This window comes from Symphalangus syndactylus, chromosome 24 (genome assembly GCF_028878055.3).
Source record: "Symphalangus syndactylus isolate Jambi chromosome 24, NHGRI_mSymSyn1-v2.1_pri, whole genome shotgun sequence".
Taxonomy (NCBI): Eukaryota; Metazoa; Chordata; class Mammalia; order Primates; family Hylobatidae; genus Symphalangus; species Symphalangus syndactylus.
Window position 1 is genome coordinate 30,688,704 of NC_072446.2, and position 23,181 is coordinate 30,711,884.

Genomic DNA, 23,181 nt, shown 5'->3' on the forward strand with positions numbered 1-23,181 from the left:
CCAAGAAGACTTCATTTGTAGAAACAGGCGGTAGGCTGGATTGGGCCCATGGGTCTTGGTCTGCCAACCCTGGGTCTAGAGGAAAGAAGATGGCCATCAGGACTAGACTTCTTTTCCCTATCCCACTTCCCCTACTCATCTACTGGTGGCTCCTAGAATCAACTCCTAAATAAACTACTTGCCCTTGAATCTTTTTCTCAGGATCTGCTTCTAGAAATGCCCCCAAACACAAAAAGACAAAAGCCAGAGACATTGAGATAATTTTTTAAATGCTATATGTGTAATGATTTGCATGTTCCCACCAGGAATCAGGTCCTGTACTCGTCCCAGAGAGGCACAGAGTAGGAAAGGGTGAGGGAACCAAGCTGCAAAAATTGATGAGGCATGGTCCCCAACTCTGACAGAGCTGATACTTTAGGTGAGGGTAGAGGTGCTGGCCCATAACACAGGGAAATAGAAACAGGAAAAGCAGGAGCTGAAGGATGCATCAAGCTAGCCTTCGGTCTCCAGATTAGGCACCTGGATTTATAGCAGGGGCAGGGACCACCACCACCAACCATCATGGCACTCAAGTGGAGATTCACCAAGTGTCCCATGTCGGAGGGTAGCAAAGTGTAGAAAGTGTGTTCACACGCCAATATTAATTTTTTACCTTCACAGCAGCCTCGTAAGGTAAGCAGGAATTGCATTATGGATATTAGCCCTTTGCATTGCATTATGATTATTCATTCCATTTTTCAGGTAAGAGAACTAGAGTACAGATTTGCCCAAGTCAGGGCAGAACAGCTCACAGCCCACAAGCCCTTCTGCTGCTCTGCTACCAGTGACTCATTTGAAGGTTACAGTTATCCAGGATCCCATTCTGCTGAAAGTTTCCTTGGCTAAGCTAAACTGATGATTTCTGCTAGGGGAATACCACTACTATCCTAGTTTCAGCCAGCTCTGGAATCCGGTGGGGAAGGAAGCCTCTCCAAAAGAAAAGAGTTCCCAGGGACTCAGTTCTGAGCCCGGCTGAAAATGGGGACTTAGTTCCTACCTCAGGAAGTGGGGTTTTCCCAGTTCATTGCCTAATCTCACCTCCCGAAGCCTAGTATCCACCACTTTACCCACCCTTCCCCCAGCCTGGTGTGGCCCCTCTACTCCCAGTGGATACTTCCTAACCCAAGAGAGCCAGAGGGATAGCGGGATTGTAGTATCCATGGCAACACAGCCAGGTTCACAAAGCAGCAGATCCTGTCTTTGCAGTCAGCTCAGTGTAACTGTCAGTGGCCAAGGCAATTTCAAGTCAGGCTACAAGGTTAATTTGTCTGATGCTTTGTCTGCACAGAAGCCCCCAGCATGGAGGAAAGGTGAGTCACCAGCCCAAACCACACCATTAAGCCAGGACCAAATACAGTGGCCTTTCTTTCCCCCTACACACAAAGCAGAGGAGGTCAGCCCAGGTAAACAGAATATCATCTGTTAATCAACCTCATGATCTCTGAACATCTCATGGGTTACACCCAAGGATGCAAGGAGACTTCCAGCACAGCATGTCCTAACGCACATGACAACAGGGACTAGCATTCTCATTCTCCAAGTCCTCTCTCTCAGCTTCCTCTTCTCTCCCCCAGGTTACGGGCAAAGCAGACAAGGAGGGGAGACACAGGATCCAGCTCCAAGAAAGGAGCAGGATCTGCTTGCATGGCTGATTGTTGGGAAATAGTGGTTCCTGTCGTCAGTTATCAGTTCAGAGGAAGTTTTGACAACCTCCTTGGGACTTGTCAGAGCCCAGTCCAGACTGGCAGTAGTTGTCTGTCCAATAGGAGGACATTGCCCTGCCCGAGCCCCCTCATGTGTCCTGAAAGAGATACCTTATAATGAGCCCTCTTAATTGCCTAAGACTTGATTAGGAGACCCTTTGCTCAGGTGCTGACCCTGCAGGGAGGCTGCGCCCCTGCTCTGCAGCTGGATGCTGTGATGCCTTCACTATGATGCTCAGAAAGGAGAGTGGCCTGGTGCAGACCCCTGCCCATGTCCAGGTGAGTGCATGCTTCAATGGCCCATGGCTGTGGACAGGTCATTACTGCCCGCCAGAGGTTAGAATATGGCTTTCAGCATAACTTCTAATCCATGGTATTTGAACAACATATTAAAATGCTGTGTGGATGGCACATTCCAACATCCTTATTAAAATGAACTAAAAGAGGAGGAAGAATAGCAGCTGCTACAATTTAATTGAGTGCTTAGCATGTGCCAAGCACTGTGCTGAGCATTTTATTAATATTATGTTATCTAATCCCTGCTGCAACCCTATGAAGAACTATTTTTTTTTACAGGTAAGAAAATAAGGGTCAGAAAAGTAAATTAACTCACTCAGAGTCACACAGCCAGTGAACAGTGCTTTGCACTGTTTGAACTCAGAACTTTGTAACTCCAATTCCAGATTGTCAATATCTTTTCCATGCTTCCTAAACCAGGAAAATAAAGTAAAAAGGCAATTCCAAAGGCAACATTCCATGCACACCCTCCCAACACAAGGAATTCATTGGATTAAAGAGCCTCCCATCTTGAGGGAGACATTGATAGGAAAATGTTCCAAGGTTGCAATGAAAACTCACAGGGGCCACTCTGAAATCTTAGCCCCACTAAGGTGGTGTTTCCTAATCAGAAAAAGAATATGGATGAGAAAGTTCAGGAAAAGGAGGGAGAGAAGTGTACTGTCACTTTACTTGTCAATATTAAACTATACTTGTAACTTCACAGGGAAAAAGGATAATAGGAGAAAGAATTTGGGATCTAAGAGTGGGAAAAAGCATCCCTAGACATAGGAAGAGACACTAGGAGCCCATGGATGAAATCCTTCTACTTTTAAAACTGAAGCTGCAAATACATGGTTTCTTTCTAAACACAGTTAGACAACTTTTCCCAGCCTTCCTTGCAGTGAGGTGTGACCATGTGACTAAGTTCTAGCCAATGGAATATAAGTGGAAGGAATGCCTGCAGCTTTCAGAATATTCTATAGAAACTTTCCACCTATCTTTTCCATGCTCTTCTCTCCTTCCAGCAGAATGAGAGAAAGTATCACAGTGGTCCTGAAAGCCACATGTTGAAAGCAACAGAGCCTCTATCAGACTGAATCCTGCCTGAATGACCATGAGAAGGAGGCCATCCCCTAAAACTCTTCATCTGCCCATGATTGTTATGTGAGCAAAACATAAACATCTAGTAGCAACAGCATCAGAGCCTGCAGTCAACATTACTGCCCACTTACCCTGCATGGCCACAGGGAGATTAAGGCCTGGAATCCTCATGCCTGTATGACTGTAGGTGGGGAGGAGTTTGTCCAGCAAGACCCACAAAGAAATGGAGGAGGACATGGCCCATGAGTCTGACCAGTGTGTAGGGATCAAGGCAAAGGAGATGGTCTGCATAATCAGGAGATTGATTATATACAGGGGAATTGAGAAATTAAGTGACTAGATTGAGAAGAATGGAAGCCAGATTTCTCACTGTCAGAGAAGAGAGATACAAACATGGAAAAAAGGGAGGCTGGGAGTTAGATTGGAATTGGAGGCATCAGTGTGAGCTCATGGTTTTTAACATATACAGATACATATATAATCAGAATTTAGTCATGAAGAAATATCAGCCAAAGCCAAATTGAAAGACATTCCAGAAAGCATCTGGCCTGTACTCCTCAAAAATGTCAAAGTCATGAAAGACATGGAACTGCCCCAGATTGAAGAGGACTAAAGGGACATCACAACTAAATGCAATGCATGACCGTGGATAAATTCTGGACCAGAAAAACAAGGGTGCTTATGAGACATGTTTATTGAGGCAACTGGCATGATTTAAATGAGTCTGCAGATTGAATAGTACCACCGTACCAATGTTAATATCCTTGATTTTACATTTGTACTGAGGCTATGCAAAAGAGTGTCTTTGTTTTGGAGAAATACACATTGAATTATTTAGGAGTTATTGGCCATGATATCTGCAACTTACTTTCAAATGATTCAGAAAAACTGTACTAACAGCGAGACAGAGAGAGATGGTGATAGAGTGAGAGAGTGAAAAATAAGACAAATATGGTAAAATGATAACAATTGAAGAATCTGAGTTGAGAGTATATGACTCTTTTTTTTCAATTCTTGAAATTTACCTATAAATTTAAAATTATTTCAAAATAAAAAGTTGAAAAAGACATTCTATTGTGTTGAACAATTATATGTTTGGTTCTATTTGTTACTTCAGCTTAGCCTATTCTAATACAGTACGTAACTATTTTTTTCCAAGTAGGACTTTAAACATTTCAATCGTATAACAAATATTTGAGTACTCTCTGTGTGCCAGACACTGTGCTAGGTACTAGGGGTATGGCACTGAAGAAGATAGTTGATTAGACAAATTGGGTCATTTTGGTGATAGCCAACTAAACCAAAGTTGAGAGGCCAGGGGGATAAAGCACTCAGGACATATAACAACCTACTCCAAGAATTGAATTTTCCACAAGCCCAGCTGTTGAAATGGCCTGCTGTAACAACTGTAAGACCAGTAGTACCTAGTATCTGCTGAAAAAACCTTCCATTCCTCTCAGACTAGTTTTACCTGCCACCATCAATCACCAGATAAAAGCTTGCCAGCTCCCAAAAGCTTCTCTGGTGCCAATGAGCTTTTTTCAAAGCAATATGGAACATTTCCCTTTCTAATAAAACCCCCAACCTTTCCCTTGTTCCTCAGATATGCTAAAGACCACTCAGTCTGTATGAATGCCCCAAATTGCGATTCTGTAATTCCCATATAGAACATTAAGTTTAGAGATTTTTTTATGTACTTTTGACTTTGACCTACTTGGTGTCAGAAGTGAGACTCAAAGCTGATTCACCTCAGGGATATCACTGGCCCCTGGTACTATGGCATGCAGCATCCACACTCAGGGCCTTTGAGCCCCTTCCCTGCTTCCCTGGGACACTCCAGACAAACCTGCCTTAAGACAAAAATTTTTCTTCTGGCCTCTTTATTGCTCAAATGTGACCTGGGTGCCTTACATAGCCCCCATGCCTTCCTCCCAATGTGGGACAGAGACAGCCAGGAAAAGTGCATCCTGGCACTGAGAAACAATTAAGCCTAAGTTCAAGATGATTCACAAGCAATGCTTTTATAAAAAGATCTTGATCAAAAGGAGGAAATGTGAAAGTTGACTACGTGAATTGGGTCATTCTTGTCATAGCCAACTAAATCAGAGTAGAGAGGCCAGGTGGGGAAAGGACTTGGGGCACATAGCACCTGCTCCAAGAAATGGAATATTCCACAAGCCCAGCTGCTGAAATGACCTGCTGAACCCTAAGACCAGTTTCACCTAGTATCTGCTGAAATGACCTGCTATGACTCTGAGACTAGTTTTACCTACCACCATCATTCACCAGTCAGAGCTTGCCAGCTCTCAAAATTTCTCTAGTGCAAATTCTCTTGCCTTTGAAGAGAATACATTTCTTTTTCTAATACAACCCCCAACATTTCCTTTTTCCTCAGACATACCAAAGACCTCCTGTCTGTGCATATGCCCTGAATTGCAACTCTGTGATTCCCAAATAAAACGTTAAATTTACAGATTCATCTTTGTTTTTTCTGCCGTTTTTGTTTTTGTTTTTGGAGACAGAGTCTCGCTGTGTCACCCAGCTGGAGTGTAATGGCACGATCTTAGCTCACTGAAACCTCCGCCTCCGAGGTTCATGCAATTCTCATGCCTCAGCCTCCCAAGTAGCTGGGACTACGAGTGTGCACCACCGTGCCTGGCTAATTTTTTGTTTTTTGTTTTGTTTTAGTAGAAAGGGGTTTTTGCCATGTTGCCCAAGCTGGTCTCAAACTCCTGAGCTCAGGCAATCCACCTGCCTTGGCCTCCCAACATCTCCGTATTTTTATTTTTTCTTTAATACAGGCATGATCCCCACTCTCATGGAGCTTTCAGTAAGGTGTGGCAGATATTAAACAACCAATTACATAATTTTTCATCAGAATCAGGATAATTTTCTTTATCTGTTAAACACTATTTCTTTGGAGAAATCTTCTTGGACACCCCAAGATGAGTTTAGATCAGCCTGTGACAAACTCTTCCCCCTAGCACTTACCATAATGGGGTACTTTGCACAGTTGAGGAGTTTGGAGTAGTCCTGCACTACAAGTTGTTTCTTCTGGGAACATGTTAACAAGTTAATATGGATTCTAAAGGCCAGTCTGTGACCTCCACATCTGTGTTTGCTCACTTTGTGAATCAAATATAGCACCTAGCTGAGAGGGCAGCAAATATTATTGGCAGAGTGAATGAATAATCTAGGTAAATGAATTAAGACAGTGAGAATAAACAGCATGTGAAAGATGATGGAAAAATGCCAGAACTTGGGAAATGACTTTTATACTGGGACAGAGGTGTGTAATAAGAAGTCAAAGAGGACCTCTTGGGTATTTGGAATCTGGAGGTCCAGGAGCCAAATTTGTAGAGTTCTTGAGGAATTGGGATGGTGGAATAGAATTTTTCAATGCTCTGCCCATAATCCTCCAGATCCCCTTACCATTTCATGCACAGCAGAGGACACACCTGCATCTTTATCGTAGGCCTGCCTGCAGGGTATGCCACTTTGCTCACTGTATTAGTCCATTTTCATGCTGCTGATAGACATACCCAAGACTGGGTAATTTATAACGAAAAGGTGGTTTAACTGACTCACAGTTCCACGTAGCTGAGGAGGCCTCACAATCATGGAAGAAAGCAAAAGTCGTGTCTTACATGGCAACAGACAAGAGAGAATGAAAACCAAGCAAAAGAGTAAATCCCTTATAAAACCATCAGATATCGTGAGGCTTATTCACTACCATGAGAACAGTATGAGGGGAACTGCCCTTATGATTCAATTATTTCCCACCAGGTCCCTCCCACAACACATGGGAATTACGGAAGCTACAATTCAAGATGAGATTTGGGTGGGGACACAGCCAAACCATATCACTCACCTGCCCGGCCCATAGAGCAGCCCTCAACTAATGACTGATGGATATGGGAGTATAAGTACCTCAGCTCTCTCACCCTTTGCCTGGGATAAATCTGAGATGTGTGTTTTAAAAGGTCTCTCCATGTTTTCCCCCATGGGATTAAGCTCCAGTTGCCACTGTGGTCGCTGGATTAAGAGTTCATTATTTGCTGCCTGAATTACCTCCCTCCTTATCTACTCACGTTCCTTGTACCTCCCAATAAAATGTTAGCCCTTGAATCCCTGGATCAAACACTCAAGGCTACTCTTGGGGAGCTCCAAGTGGGTTGTGAGCAAAAAAATCCTAGGACAAGAACTATGCTCCAGCAAGACACCTCCTGCAACCCACACAGGAGAACTGGAGGAAACCACTTCTCCCCTCCTGCCTGCATTACCCAGTGTTTCCCTGTCCCTCTCTGCATGAGATCCCAGCTCTGAGGATTCCAAAGTGCCCCAAATGTGTGCGGTTTTGCTATTTATTTCACAGGATGCAGAACCTATTTTTATTTTATCTCTTTCCAGACAGTTGCTTTGTTTTAACGGACTGCTCTTTTGCCTGTGCATAATTCTTCTCTAAATTAAATTCTCTTTTCAGCCCAGCATAATGCACACTGGGCTGTCAGCTCATTACTTTTAAATCCTCCCTTATTCTGTTTATTCAATGGTTTAATTAACTATGAATTGCTGTGTAGGCAACAGGAAAAAGCCCACCCCCCAAGTGGCTATGTGGCTCCACTCTGCAAGGGAAGACAGGCAATACAGTATTGTGGGAAAATGCTAGAAGGTGAGATGAGAGCATCAAGATTCTAATCCTCTCACTACTACTTTGAGTGTTTCATTTATTCACTAAATATTTAGTTAAGTTGCTGCTGTGTGCTTGACATTATTCTAGATGTGGGAGTGGTGAGAGAGACAGGGGCCCTGCCTTCACAGAGTTAACAGTCTATCCATGGAAATAGATGAGCAAGTATCTTAACTATCTATTGCTGTATAGAAAATTATGCAATACTTGTTTCAAACAACAATACACAGTTTCGGAAGAATCAATATCGTGAAAATGGCCATACTGCCCAAGGTAATTTATAGATTCAATGCCATCCCCATCAAGCTACCAATGACTTTCTTCACAGAATTGGAAAAAACTACTTTAAAGTTCATATGGAATCAAAAAGTAGCCCACGTTGCCAAGTCAATCCTAAGCCAAAAGAACAAAGCTGGAGGCATCACACTACCTGACTTCAAACTATACTGCAAGGCTACAGTAACCAAAACGGCATGGTACTGGTACCACAACAGAGACATAGATCAATGGATCAGAACAGAGCCCTCAGAAATAATGCCACATATCTACAACTATCTGATCTTTGACAAACCTGACAAAAAAAAGCAATGGGAAAAGGATTCCCTATTTAATAAATGGTGCTGGGAAAACTGGCTAGCCATATGTAGAAAGCTGAAACTGGATCCCTTCCTTACACCTTATACAAAAATTAATTCAAGATGGATTAAAGACTTAAATGTTAGACCTAAAACCATAAAAACCCTAGAAGAAAACCTAGGCAATACCATTCAGGACATAGGCATGGGCAAGGACTTCATGTCTAAAACACCAAAAGCAATGGCAACAAAAGCCAAAATTGACAAATGGGATCTAATTAAACTAAAGAGCTTCTGCACAGCAAAAGAAACTACCATCAGAGTGAACAGGCAACCTACAAAAATGGGAGAAAATTTTCACAACCTACTCATCTGACAAAGGGCTAATATCCAGAATCTACAATGAACTCAAACAAATTTACAAGAAAAAAACAAACAACCCCATCAACAAGTGGGCAAAGGATATGAACAGACACTTCTCAAAAGAAGACGTTTATGCAGCCAAAAAACACATGAAAAAATGCTCATCATCACTGGCCATCAGTGAAATGCAAATCAAAACCACAATGAGATACCATCTCACACCAGTTAGAATGGTGATCATTAAAAAGTCAGGAAACAACGGGTGCTGGAGAGGATGTGGAGAAATAGGAACATTTTTGCACTGTTGGTGGGACTGTAAACTAGTTCAACCATTGTGGAAGTCAGTGTGGTGATTCCTCAGGGATCTAGAACTAGAAATACCATTTGACCCAGCCATCCCATTACTGGGTATATACCCAAAGGACTATAAATCATGCTGCTATAAAGACACATGCACACGTATGTTTATTGCGGCACTATTCACGATAGCAAAGACTTGGAACCAACCCAAATGTCCAACAACGATAGACTGGAATAAGAAAATGTGGCACAGATACACCATGGAATACTATGCAGCCATAAAAAATGATGAGTTCATGTCCTTTGTAGGGACATGGATGAAACTGGAAACCATCATTCTCGGTAAACTATCGCAAGGATAAAAAACCAAACACCACATGTTCTCACTCATAGGTGGGAATTGAACAATGTGAACACATGGACACAGGAAGGGGAACATCACACTCCAGGGACCGTTGTGGGGTGGGAGTAGTGGGGAGGGACAGCATTAGGAGAGATACCTAACGCTAAATGACGAGTTAATGGGTGCAGCACACCAACACGGCACATGGATATATATGTAACAAACCTGCACATTGTGCACATGTACCCTAAAACTTAAAGTATAATAATAATAATAAAATAAAATAAATAAAGTGATAAATTTAAAAAAACTCTCAATAAACTAGGTATTGATGGAACAAAAAACAAAAAACAATATACAGTTTCGAGCCACCTGGGACTATAGTGATCTGAAGGCTTGATGGGGCTGGTGAATCCATTTCCAAGGTGGCTCATTCAAATGGCCAGCAAGCTGATGCTGGCTGTTAGTAGGAGACCCAGTTACTGCTAATGTGGGCTTCTCCATGGGATATTTGAGCATCCCCATGGCATGGCAGCAGGCTTCCTTAAGCAAAGCAGAGCTGCAATGCTCTTTATAACTTAGCACTGGAAATCCAACATCACCATCTCAGCCATACACTCTATTAGTCACACAGACCAGCATGACTCAATACGGGAGGAGACTACAAAATGGCATGACTACTGAGAAGTGAGGAGGCTGTCTACCATAGTAGCAAACAAATAAATAAAGCAATAATTACACACTGTGATTGGTGATGTTAAGAAAATAGAGCAATATGGCTAGCAACTGAGGGAACTGCAGGTTACCTCATCAAGAGGGTCAGGGAAGGCCTCTTTCTAGCTGTGCAAACCAACATAATTTCCCTAGCTTTTTTAACCCTCAGTGTCCTCATCTTTAAAAGGGGAGCAATTGTCATTCTTTACACACAGAGTAGTTGTGAGGCTACAGCTGGAATCAGAAGGGAAACATGGGAGAAAGGGTGGGAGAGACTTGTTAAAGGATTAAAAAATTACAGATAGGAGGAATAAGTTCTAGTGTTCTATAGTACTGTAGGATGATACAGTTAGCAATCACATATTCCATACTTCCAAATAGCTTAGGAAGAGGATACTGAATGTTCCCAACACAAAGAAATAATAAATGTTTGAGAGATTAATATGCTAATTACCCTGATCTAATCACTATACACTGTATGTATCAAAACATCACTATGTATCCCATAAATATGTACAATTATTATGCGTCAGTTAAAAAAACTAAATAAATAGTAAATTTTAGAAAATTTCAGTTGTAATTTTGCTTTCTGTATTCAAGTAGCTACAACTCTTTGCATCCCAGGATATAGGTGGATGGCCCCAGTGCCGCCAGTTTCTGAAAAGAAATCCTAAAAACATCTTGGCAGAGATCAGAGCTACTAGGACCCAGCTGAGCTACACAGCCAGGGAAAGAGAATCTCAATTTTTCTCCTGCTTCCAGCTAAGAAAACACATTTGGCTTAAAAAAAAATTGTCAAGCTCTGTGTTCTGCATGAGGCACAGATATTGGCAGGTTTGATTCACCCCTTGGGAGAAGGACATATCATTCACAAAATTTCAGCCAAGTTGGCGCTGGACAGGGTAAAAAAAATTTTGGAACTCACAATTCTGAACGTAGAAGAGAAAAGCACAGCTGGATTTTATCACTTCTCCCTACTCTGTCCTGGGCAGGAAATGAGAGGCAGGATCCACTCCTGGATCTCACTCTGCTTTATTTTGCCTGCTGCTGTATATAACCAAGCTTCCGTCTCATCAGCAAAAGGAAGCAGCTTGACCACCGGCAAAGATAAAAAATATGATACATAATAATGCTTGAGAGGATGTAAGAAATGGGCAACATTCTACAGGACTGAAGGGAGCAAAAATTGGTTTAACACTTCTCAGGCGTTGGTGGGAGGAGGAAGAATTGATAATCATGGCAATAATTTAGAGGAACCCTTTTTAAAAAGCATACCATTGAAGGACAGTCTTCCACGGGAGTTTATCCTGATAAATAAAGATGTGCTCCAAGTCACATGTAGTTATATGGAAATATGTTTAAAATACATTATTACATGTTTAAATAAATCTGCAGGATAATATATACAATATGATTCTACTTTTAAAGAAAAAGATAGAGATATAAACTTTTGACCAGAATAGTGATGACGGTTCATAAACTGCCATCAGTCAATACAGACTATATTCTTTCTTTAGCATGCATTGAAAACTTACAAAGACTGATCATGTAGTAGGTCACAAAGACAATACATTTCAAAGAATTGATATCATATAGCCACATTATGTCATGACAACAGAATTAAATTGGAAATCAAGAAAATGCTCACTTAAATGGAAAATATTGTTTGGTGAGTTAAAAAGCACTCAAGTGACCCATGGTATACAGAGGAAATTACAAGAGAAATTACAAAATAGGACAGTCCCGAATTTATAGTAGTTTGACTTAATGATTTTTAGACTTTACGATGCTGCAAAAGCAATATGCATTCAGTATACTCTGTATTTCGAACTGAGAAGCAATGAAAATACTGCATGCCAATCTTGTAGGATAGAGCTGAAGCAGGACATCAAAGAAAATGCACTGCCTTAAATTACCGAATAAACGTGGCTTAGACTGGTAACTGTACATCAATATCTATTCTCTTTTCTATAATAATAAAACCTCTGTTTTCTAGCTCGGTACGTGGCTGCTCACAATAAAGACCACATTTGCTAGCCTCTCTTGTGGTCGGCATGGCCAGTGTCGAAGCTCTGGCCAAGGAGCTGAAACAGAAGTCACATGTGCAGCTTTCTGATCATGTCTTCAAATTGCCTTATTGGCATTTTTCACTGTCCTGCTGATTGGAACATAGACATGATGTCAGCAGACTGACTATGGTATAATAAATAATTTGTCTAGTCGTTGTCTCTGGTTCCTATCATGGAGCTTAAATTTAAAAACCCTGGGAATTTCCTGGGAGATAGGAGTGTCTCTATCACCCTAGTGAAGTGACTTATGGTGGGATCCTAGATAGATTCAGAATAGGAGCTAGTCACCAGGAAAATCCAATATGTAATTAGAGGGCTGGAACTTTCAGCCACCCATCCTCTGGAGAGGGAAAGGAGGGATGGAGATTGAGTTTGAATACAATCACTTCTAGTGGCCAATGAATTAATCAATCACGCTTACATAATGAAACCCCAGCGAAAACTGTAGACACCAAAGCTAAGAGGAGGTTCCTGATTGGTGCACCCACTGGTGAGTTGGGCAGGTGACACACCCTAACTCCACAGGCAGAGGGCATGGAAGTGCTGCATTGGGGAGCCTTCTAGATTTCTCTATGTATATACTTTATGATAAAACTGTAATCATAAATTTAGCTCTTTCAGTGAATTCTGTGACTCAGTCTAACAAATTATCAAACCGGGGGCAGGGGGACTCCCAGACTGATAGCCAGTTGGTTAGAAGTGCAGATAGCCTGGGGCCTCCAACTGTGGCTGGCATCTGAAGTGACAGCAGTCTAGTACAAGACTGAGACCTTAACTTGTGGGATCTGAGGCTAACTCTAGGTGGTAGCATCAGAATTATATTGCACTATGGCCAGCTGGGGTGGAAATGGAATAGTGACAAACCATCCCAGTTTGCCCAGCACTGAAGGGTCTCCAAGGACATGGGACTTTCAGTGCTAAAATCAGGAAAGTCCCAGGCAAACCGGGACACATTGAGCACTGTAGTTGGCAGTGCTCCTAGAGTCATAAGGCAAGGGGAACGCCTTAAGGATGGTGGAGCAAAAAGACTGAAAGGCCTGGATCCTTCAAGATTTCATAGAGCACAAACTCCTCCTAGCAGGCCTGGACTGTCTACCTCCAGTATCTCACATGAGAAGCAAACATTTATCTTGTGAAACCCACTATTGCTGTTGAACACATACACAGCTAATTTTGGTGTCTTAGAGTGCTGAACATAAGAAAGACAAACAGGTGTCTCATTGGAATACTGACTGTGTGATAAGTAGTGTTGACTCAGATACAGCAGGTTGCAAAGTTGATAATCCTTGTTATGCAGTGGCAAAACATTTGGCAAAAACATAATGTTTTACCTTGGAAGACAGAACATAGGTTCAGAGGCTATAGCGCTATGAGAATAAGTATCCTTTATTTATACAAATTTATGGAGTACATGAGAAGTTTTGTTTCATGTATATAAGGTATAGTGATCAAGTCAAGGTATTTAAAGTGTCCATCACCTGAGTACTATATTTTTTTAAGTATAGTCACTCTACTCTATCAAACAATGAATTTATTCCTTCTTACTGTATGATTGTACCTTTTAATCTAGTTCTCTTCATCCTCCCCCATCCCCCAACTCATTTTTCCAGTCTCTGTTATCTATCTTTCCACTCTCTACCTCCATGTAATCAAATTTTTTGCTCCACATATAAGTGAGAATATGCAATATTTGTCTTTTCATGCCTGGCTTAGTTCACTTAAGATAATGACTTCTGGTTTCATCCATGTTGCTACAAATGACATAATTTCATTCTTTTTTATGGCCAAATAGAATTCCATTGTGTGTATATAACATATTTTCTTTATACATTCATTCATTGATAAACACTTAGATTGATTTCACGTCTTCGCTATTGCGAATAGTGCTGCAATAAATATGTGAGTGCAGGTATCCCTTCGATACACTGACTTCTTTTCCTTTGGGTAGATATCCAAGACTGGGATTGCTGAATCAAATGGTAGTTCTGTGTTTACGTTTTCGAGAAATCTCCATTGTGCTTTTCATAGTGGCTGTACTAGTTTACATTCCCACCAACATTGCATAACAGTTCCCTTTTCTCTGCATCCTCACCAACATCTGCTATTTTTCATCTTTTTAATAATAACCATTCTGCTAGAGTAAGATGATATCTCATTGTGGTTTTAATTTGCATTTTCCTGATGATTACTGATGTCAAGCATTTTTTCTTCTACTTGGCCATTTGTATGCCTTCTTTTGAGAAAGTCTATTCATGTTCTTTACCTGCTTTTTAAGGGGATTATTTGGTTTTCTTCTGTTTCTTGTATATAGGGGATATTAGTTTCTCCTATTGGGTGAATAGTTTATAAATATTTTCTCTCATTCAACAGGTTGTCTCTTCACTCTGTTGATTATTTTGCTGTCCACTCTTTAGTAACATTTGTCTATTTTTGGTTTTATTGTCTGTGCTTTTGAGGTCTTAGTCATAAATTCTTTGCCTAGACCCATGTCCAGGAAAGCTTTCCCTGGGTTTTCTTCTAGTCTTTTCATAGTTTCAGGTCTTACATTTAATTCTTTAACCCATTTTGTGTTGATTTTTGCCTATGGTGACAGATATGGATCCCATTTCATTCTTCTGTATGTCAGCCTGTATGCTAACCTTGTGTCAGAGGGAAAAATCACAGTAGCAGAACCACACAATGACTCTTAATCTAATCAAAAGGGACATACATTCCTTCTATCACATTTCATTGGACAAAGCAAGTCACAAGGCCAGCTCTTGTGACAATTGAGTAGAAAGTAAAATCTTCCTGCAAGGATCATTCCAGTGAGGAAGAGCCCAGAAGGAAGAGGCAGCAAGTATTTCAAAAAATAAAATCAGGCCAGGCGCAGTGGCTCACACCTGTAATCCCAGAACTTTGGGAGGCTGAAGCGGGTGGATCACAAGGTCAGGAGATTGAGACCATCCTGGCTAACACGGTGAAACCCCATCTGTACTAAAAATACAAAAAATTAGCCAGGCGTGGTGGCGGGCGCCTGTAGTCCCAGCTACTCAGGAGGCTGAGGCAGGAGAATGGTGTAAACCTGGGAGGTGGAGCTTGCAGTGAGCCGAGATCGAGCCACTGCACTCCAGCCCGGGCAACAGAGCAAGACTCCATCTCAAAAAATAAATAAGTAAATACAATCGATCACAAGGTAAGAAAAAAAATGCATGTGGTATGGTTTGGCTCTGTGTCCCCAACCAACTCTCATGTTGAATTGTAATCCGCAGTGTTGGGGAAGGGACCTGGTAGGAGGTGATTGGATCATGTGGATGGATTTCCTCCTTGCTGTTCTCATGATAGTAAATGAGTTCTCACAAGATCTGGTTGTTTAAAAGTGTGTAGCACTTCCCCCTTAACTGTCTCTCCTGCCGCCATGTGCAGACCATGCTTGCTTCCCCTCTGCTTCCTGCCATGATTGTACGTTTCCTGAGGCCTCCCAGACATGCCTCCTGTACAGCCTGTGGAACTGTGAGTCAATTAAACCTCTTTCTTTTGTAAGTTATCCAGTCTCAGGTAGTTCTTTATAGCTGTGTGAGAATGGATTAACACACACGTGTTCAGCAAAAAACAAGTGTGCTCATGGCAGCAATATGCATAATAGCCAACAATTGGAAATAACTGAAATGTTCATCAAGCATAGAATGATCAAAAATATGACATATTCATACAATGGATCACAGGGTGGAATAACACAGGAAGGAAAAAATAATCTACTGCCACATGAACCAACATGGATGAGTGCAAGGAGCCAGACACAAAACGTGAATACTGTATGATGCCAGGTATACGAGGTTTAAAAGACAGCAAGAATCTGTGGTGATAGCTGCCAGAAGAGCAGTTGCTTTTGAGAAGTATATACTAAAGGAAATATGAAGGAGCCTTTCTGATGGTGAAGATGTTATATAACTTTGAGTTATTATATAAGAAAAATGGGCCTAATTTACTGTATGCAGGGGAGCGAAGAAAGGAGGGAGACAGGGAGGAAGAAAGAGAAAGAAAAAAAAGGAAGGAAGGAGAGAGAGAGAAAGAGAAAGAAAGGAAGGAAGGGTGGGAAGAATGTAGGGAAGGATGGAGGGAGGAAGGGAGGGAGGGAGGAAGGGAGGGAGGGAAGGAGGGAGGCTGGTTGGTTGGTTTGGTTCTATCACAGAGCCGTAACCTAAAAAGGGGGGTAGCCACTCAGTGTAGGCTTACCAGATGAAGTTACTGCAAAACTCAGACCTGAAAAATGAGCAGAAGTTATTCAGGTAGATAAAGAGGAACCGATTCTAGGCAGAGGGAACCATCTACATGAAGCCTTGGGACCAGAGAAGTCATGTCATAATCAAGATGCTAAAATACTTTCTAAACGGTTAGCATGTCAGTTGCCAAGGGGAACGCTGGAGCTGTGACTGGAAAGAGCCAGACATTGCAAACCTTCAGGGGCATGCTAAAGATTTTCATTGTTTCTACGAAGGGCACTGAGAATTTGCTGAATGGTTTTAAATAGGAATATGGCATGGTCATATTTTCATTTGGGGAGGACTGCTCTGCTGACAGTAAAAATGAAGTGGAAAGGGGAAAATGGCAGTGAGGAGGCCAGCTAGAAGACTGCTGTAGTCATCGAGGCCAGAGAAGAGGAAGATTAAAAATAGAGCCATTGATACTAATTTCCACAAGGTCGTTTGTCCTGTTTTCCATGCTAAGTCATTACGGAAGAGAAGAAACCAGACTCAAGAGATATTTAGGAGGAAGAATTGATAGGACTGCAAGATGTCATTTGATAAATGGCTAAAGAATCCAAGGTTTTTTTCATTTGGGGGGAATATGCAAAGTGCCAGCTCAAATATGAAGGGCTGTTGTATGGAAGAAGCAGAGATGCATAGGTAAAACCAGAGTCAATGGGCGAAGTTACAAGGAAGTGCTCCCATCTATCTCTACTCCCCAGTCAGAGAGTATAAAATTACTAAATACAGCAATGAAACTAAGCAGAGATTAGAAGATTACCTTGTAAGAATTCTGTGGAGAAGAGCCAGACCTCGGGTAAAGCTGGGCCAGCTGACCTCCAAGGTCCCAAGATGCTAAAACTGTAACAACATTTGTCTCCTTTGAGGCTTAATCTTATAACACTTCAGGTCTGGTCTCTGATTTGTATGCCACAACTTATGCACTGTGATTTCGGCTCACTGCTTAAAATATTCCCATCATCCCAACCTGTTTTAATTCCTATGTTTCCATGAATTTGTCAGGATATACTGTAATGACTTTTTTCTGTGTTCTGCAACTCCCTCAAGACGGAATTCCTCCAGATCTGGGATCATGTCTGAGCTGTTTAATTTTATTTGTCAACTGGATTGAGCTAAGGGATGCCCAGAAAGCTGGTAAAACATGATTTCTGGGTTTGTCTGTGACTGTGTTTCCAGAAGAGATTAACATTTGAGTCAGTAGACTGAGTAAAGAAGGTCTCCCTCACCAATGTGGTTGGGCATCACCTAATGCCACTGAGCGTCCAGATAAGACCAAAAAAACAAGGAGGAAGGGCAAATTCACTCTCTTTACTCAAACTGGGCCATCCATCTTCTCCTGCCCTTGGACATCAGTACCCCTGGTTCTTGGGCCTTTGGACATGACTGGGACTTACCCCATTAGCCACCCAGTTCTCAGGCCTAAGGGCTTGGACCACAATTATACCATGAGCTTTCCCGAGCCTTCAGATTGCAGACGGCAGATCATGGGACTTCTCAGCCTTCATAATCATGTGAGCTAATCCATCATAAATCTTTGTCTATTTTATCTATTTATATAGCCTATTGGTGCTGTTTCTCTAGAGAACCCTGACTAATACAATGTCTGACCCATTTATATTTCCACAACTTATCACATGGCCAGGTGCTGCTGAGTAGAGGAGCAGACACCTGAATAAGAGATGAGAGTTGGAAGTGTGGATTAGAAATCAGAATTACATAAACAATTGTTGAATATGAGAGTTGAGGAGCTCATCCAGGGTGAGAATAGAAAGGGTGCCAGACTCACCTTCAGAGGCACCTTGCTGCATTCCAGCCCAACTTCTACTGCTGCCTGATCCTGCTTCCTTCCCTTCCCTTCTACAGTGATTGATCCCAAAGGCATTCTTCAGTAAATTTCCAGCGTGCTATCTCCATCTTAGAAGCTGCTTTCCATGAAACCTGAACTGCAATCAATAGTGTCAGCCACAGATAAATAAATGAATAAAAGAGGACAGGCTAACAGCCTCAATGGGCAACTGGTGCTCAACTCCTTCTGATATCCTCCAAAGAGCTATTAGAATGTGCCTCAGAATTGTCCCATCAGAGCACAAGGAGGCAGGACATTTGTCCACCAACTCTGATAACCTATTGCTCAGGGGTTGTATCTGGGATGCTAACACCCCATACACATCTGAGTTGTCCCTGAACAAGGCTAAGCAGGCTTTCGAAGTTTTGAAGAAACAGTAAAGAGATATCACAGCACAACTTTGATGTGGGACAACTAAATTACAGGGAACTGTCTACCCTGGCACTCCTAAAATCAGGTAGGCTAAAGTGATGCAGCATAGATTATCACAGGAACCTGTTAAATTTATCATTCTTTCTTCTTTTTGGTGAAAAGTGTCCATCAAAAAGGACCAGTCATTTACTTCTTGAATGTCCCCTAGAACACAATATACACTTATGAACAAAAATTAAGAACTTACTTAAAAAGAAAAGAGTGAAATAGGACTGAGCCCTTGGTAGGAAATATAAGTTTTTAATATTTAACACCTCAGTGGGAAGTGCAGGTCTCAGTTCCTCTGACTGACAGCTCCTAATGACAGCAATAAACTAAGGTGCCCCCTTGAGCCAAACAGATGTTCTGAGTTGACAAAGGAAGCCCAAACACTGCCCCCAGTTGATGTCACTTCTGTGTTTTATAATTGCTGAACCCTGTTTAAATGCCTGAGCTATACCATGCATGTGCTTCATCACCAAAGAAATGGATGTACAGACAACAAAAACAAGCAGCCTGATAAAACCAGGAAAAGGGTATCATCGATGTGCAGATGAAGGTAGATGAAGGCATTCTAACTGCTTCACTAAAATGCTTCAAAGCAAATCCAGAATGAACTGGAGTAGGGGAGAGGGGAGGTGGTGTAGAGAGAGCAAGAGAGTGAAATTCAGGTATAATTACTCCTGTTACTATGGTAGCAACCCAGAACAAGCAAAGTTAGACACACATTCAAGGTGAATCCCAAACAGGACCATGTGCTTTCCTTCACCAAGTAGCTGGGAGCAGACAGTGATTTAACAGAAATAAATTTCATTGTTAGCCCACATTACTCCAAAGATAATCTTCCTCGATCAGTTCAGGGCTGTAACAGCACAAGTGTTATCTGAATCAAAAAATCTCCTACCCATATCCACACTGGCCATTTTTTCAGGATGGTCAATTATGTGGTATCTTGGTTGGGGTCCCCCGGAAGCTGACCCTGAGATAAAGATTCAAGCACAAGTAGTTTATTTGCGAGGGTAGGGGCATGTGGGACGGAGAGTAACTACAGGAAGAACTGGCACCAGTAAGAGAATGGTGAAATCAAACAGGAAGGGGAAGGCGGCCAAAAAAATGGTGTCTTATAAAGCAAGCTTCCACTCCAGACAACCAGAACATAAGCCCACTGGGGAACTCTGGGAGCCAGTTTAGAACATGTGCTTTATATCTACTTCTAGAACTAAGGTTGTTAAAATTACCCCCTGCCCTGCTCTAGTGTGCCCAGCACTAAACACACAAGAAACAAATGTCAGTTACCCCAACTGGAGGTGTTATTCATCAGGGTGCCAGCAGGAAATGAATTCACCCCAAATGCTTTAAATGAGGAGACCTTAATCAAGAGACTGCTTATGGAAGTGGGCCTCGCAGTTGAGCAGGCATCAGAATCACCTGGAGAGCTTGTTACAAAACAGATGTCTGGGCCCTGCCTCGCAGAGCTGCATGGAGTGGATGGTCCTGAGAATTTGTATTTCCCACAAGTACCCAGAGTATGCTGATGCTGCTGGTCTAAGGACCACATTTTGAGAACCACCAGCTTACAGAGTTAAGAATGAAGGGGACTGTGGTCTACCCACACAGTGGAATATTATTCAGCCATAAAAACAAATGGAGTCCGGGCACAGTGGCTCATGCCTGTAATCCCAGCACTTTGGGAGGCCGAGGTAGGAGGATTACTTGAGGTCATAAGTTCGAGACCAGCCTGGCCAACACGGTGAAACCCCATCTCTACTAAAAATACAAAAATTAACTGGGCATGGTGGTGGGCGCCTGTAATCCCAGCTACTTGGGAGGTTGCAGTGAGCCAAGATCTCACCACTGCACTCCAGCCTGGGTGACAAAGCGAAACTCCATCTCAAAAAAAAAAAAAAAATGAAGTATTAATAATGCTACAACTTGAATGAACCCCAAAAACATTATACTAAGTGAAAGAAGCCAGACACGAAAGGTCTCATACTGTAGACTTCTTTGATATGAAATATCCAGAATAGGCAAACCCAGAGGGAGAAAGCAGATTAGTGGTTGCCAGGTGATGGAGAGAAAAGAGAAATGGGGAGTGATTACTTAATGGATGTTCTTCTGGGATGACTTAAAAAAAAAGTTTTAACACTGGAGAGAGAAGGTCTTCATGCAACATTGTGAATGTGCGAAGTGCCACTGAACTGTACTCCTTAAAATGTTTAATTGTATGTCATGTGGATTTCACCTCACTTTTTAAGAAAAGATTTAAGTGGGGAGAAAAGGATGGAAAAAAAACCACCCCAAAATTAGCAAGAGCTAGAGTCTTGCTGTCCTTGGCCTGAAGAAGCAAGAGGAGGATGTAAGCATAGCAATAGCAAGGCCCAGTGTGGTGGGAACAACCAAGGAGTAGACATGGAAGAGTATAACCACAGCAAGAGGCATGCACCAGTGCAGGCAGAGAGGGAATCGGGAATCCGTACCCGAATCTCTCTGTTCCCACCCTCTCTCCTTTTCTTATAGGCCAAACCCAAGCAGAAGCCGGAAGCTAAGGGAGCGCAGGTTAAACAATCTATAGATGTCAGCCTCGCAGGACACAGAGCAAGATGGAGGCATGTACAAAATGCATCTGAAGGCGTGAGAGAGTCCAATGAGGAACGACGTGCATACCCAGGCTGGCTGGCAGGGTTGACGTCATCTGACCAAATTTTAGGCAGTTTCCTTCAAAAGCTGAATAAACCCCCCTTTCAAAGTTTAGGTAGGAAGATGTGCTTATAAGAAAACATTTCACAAACCTGGCCAAGACTAAGAGTCCTTTCTAAGAAGGTAAAGGACAAAATTCTCAGAAGCCAACCTCTTAGGCACTGCAACAAAGCAAAGAGAACTTTAATTAAAAGCAACCCTTCCTGTGCTGCTGCCCAGCTTCAGGCAGTTCTTTGGTCTCTGGCCACCTCCCTGAGTTGCAGAATATTTTCCATCCACAGAGAAACAAAGTACAGCCACTGCTGCCTGGCACCTGGAGGCCTCTCGTTACCTATCCTCTTGTCCCTCTGTGGGGAGGAAAAGAAATATCCATGAGCAACTCTAGGTTGTACCCATCACCCCTTCAAAATCCTCAGATGCACTGATCGTTTTCCCAATGCCCTGGCCTTCTTTTTTCTCATCGTCAGATGTCTTTTAAATAGGAACCTATCTACACACGCTTGCAAAAGCAGCACCAGTTTAGCCAAAGACAGCCTAGTTGTGTCTGGCTCAGTGATCCTGACACCACCCAGCCTCCTGCACTGCAGGAAGGTCCAGGTGAGGTGGTATCGGGCTCCTTTGGCTGCTGCCACTGCTGCTGCTTAAAGGCAACCTTCCGGGATGCCAACCGAAATTACTTGTTCTGTTCCACTTAGAATGCTATCAAAGGGAACCACAGGAGGTGGTTTCCCAGATCACTGCTCCTCATTGGTTCTGAGCTACCAGAAAAACACAGAATATCACATTAATCAAGAAAAGGGAACTTTGGGCTGAAACACTGCAGGAGTCACTGCCAATCAGGCCCCAGGGAAAAGGCCTTCCCCAGCCAGCAAATGAAATAGAACTGTGGGCAGCCAGAAGCCAGAATTTTGTCCCTTTTGCTAGTTTTTCAATCCCAAGTTTAAGAGATTTGATTTATTAAAGTTGTAAACTTTAACCTCATAGATGAATTTCTCAGCCAACACTGATGAATTTCTCCCATCCATCATCATGCCGTAATGTGACGCGGTCCTTGCAAAATATTTATGCCTCCAACTTTGTTCAAAAATAAGTAGAAAGGAATGAAGGGGAAATCCTCAGGATTTTACTATCTCAGAGCCTAGACACAACACACACTCAACTAATACCCTCTAAGGTCCATCACCTGCTGTGGGAGTTAGAGGGGAGAGGGACATTAACAATTTTATAGAGATATCCTCTGTCTTTCCCTGCTTCTTTTCCTGGAGAAAAGGTCTTATTTATCCTTCAAAACCCAGTTCATAAACCACCTTTTCTTTTGTTCTTCCCTCTCCATTCTGATCCTCCCTTTGTCTACTGTTGCACTTTTCACATTCTGTTGTAACTCTTATTTTACATGTCTATTCTAAATTCTGCAGAATATTTGATTTTGTCACCCTGTACTCCCAGAATCTAAACACTCTACCTGGCATATAGTAGGTGCTAAATAAATGCTTGTAGAATTAAATTGAGTCAGGAGACTTAAGTTCTACTTCTAGTTCTTTCACCTTAAATTGCTTCACCTCTGCTCATCTCAGTTTCCTTGGATGTAAGATGGAATCGGTCATTTCCTATCCTGCCTACTTCCTATGGCTGTTTTTGAGTCAAAGAAGAGTTTGAGTAAATGCAAGTGTGAACTTTGGTGTGAAGAATAATTTAAGGATAATTGCTAAGCAATGCCCAGACCAATCTATAGCTTGGTGTCTTACCCCAGCTTGCCTCTCCCTTGACCTCCAGGGCTAGAAATCAGTAACATCAGTCAAGTCAG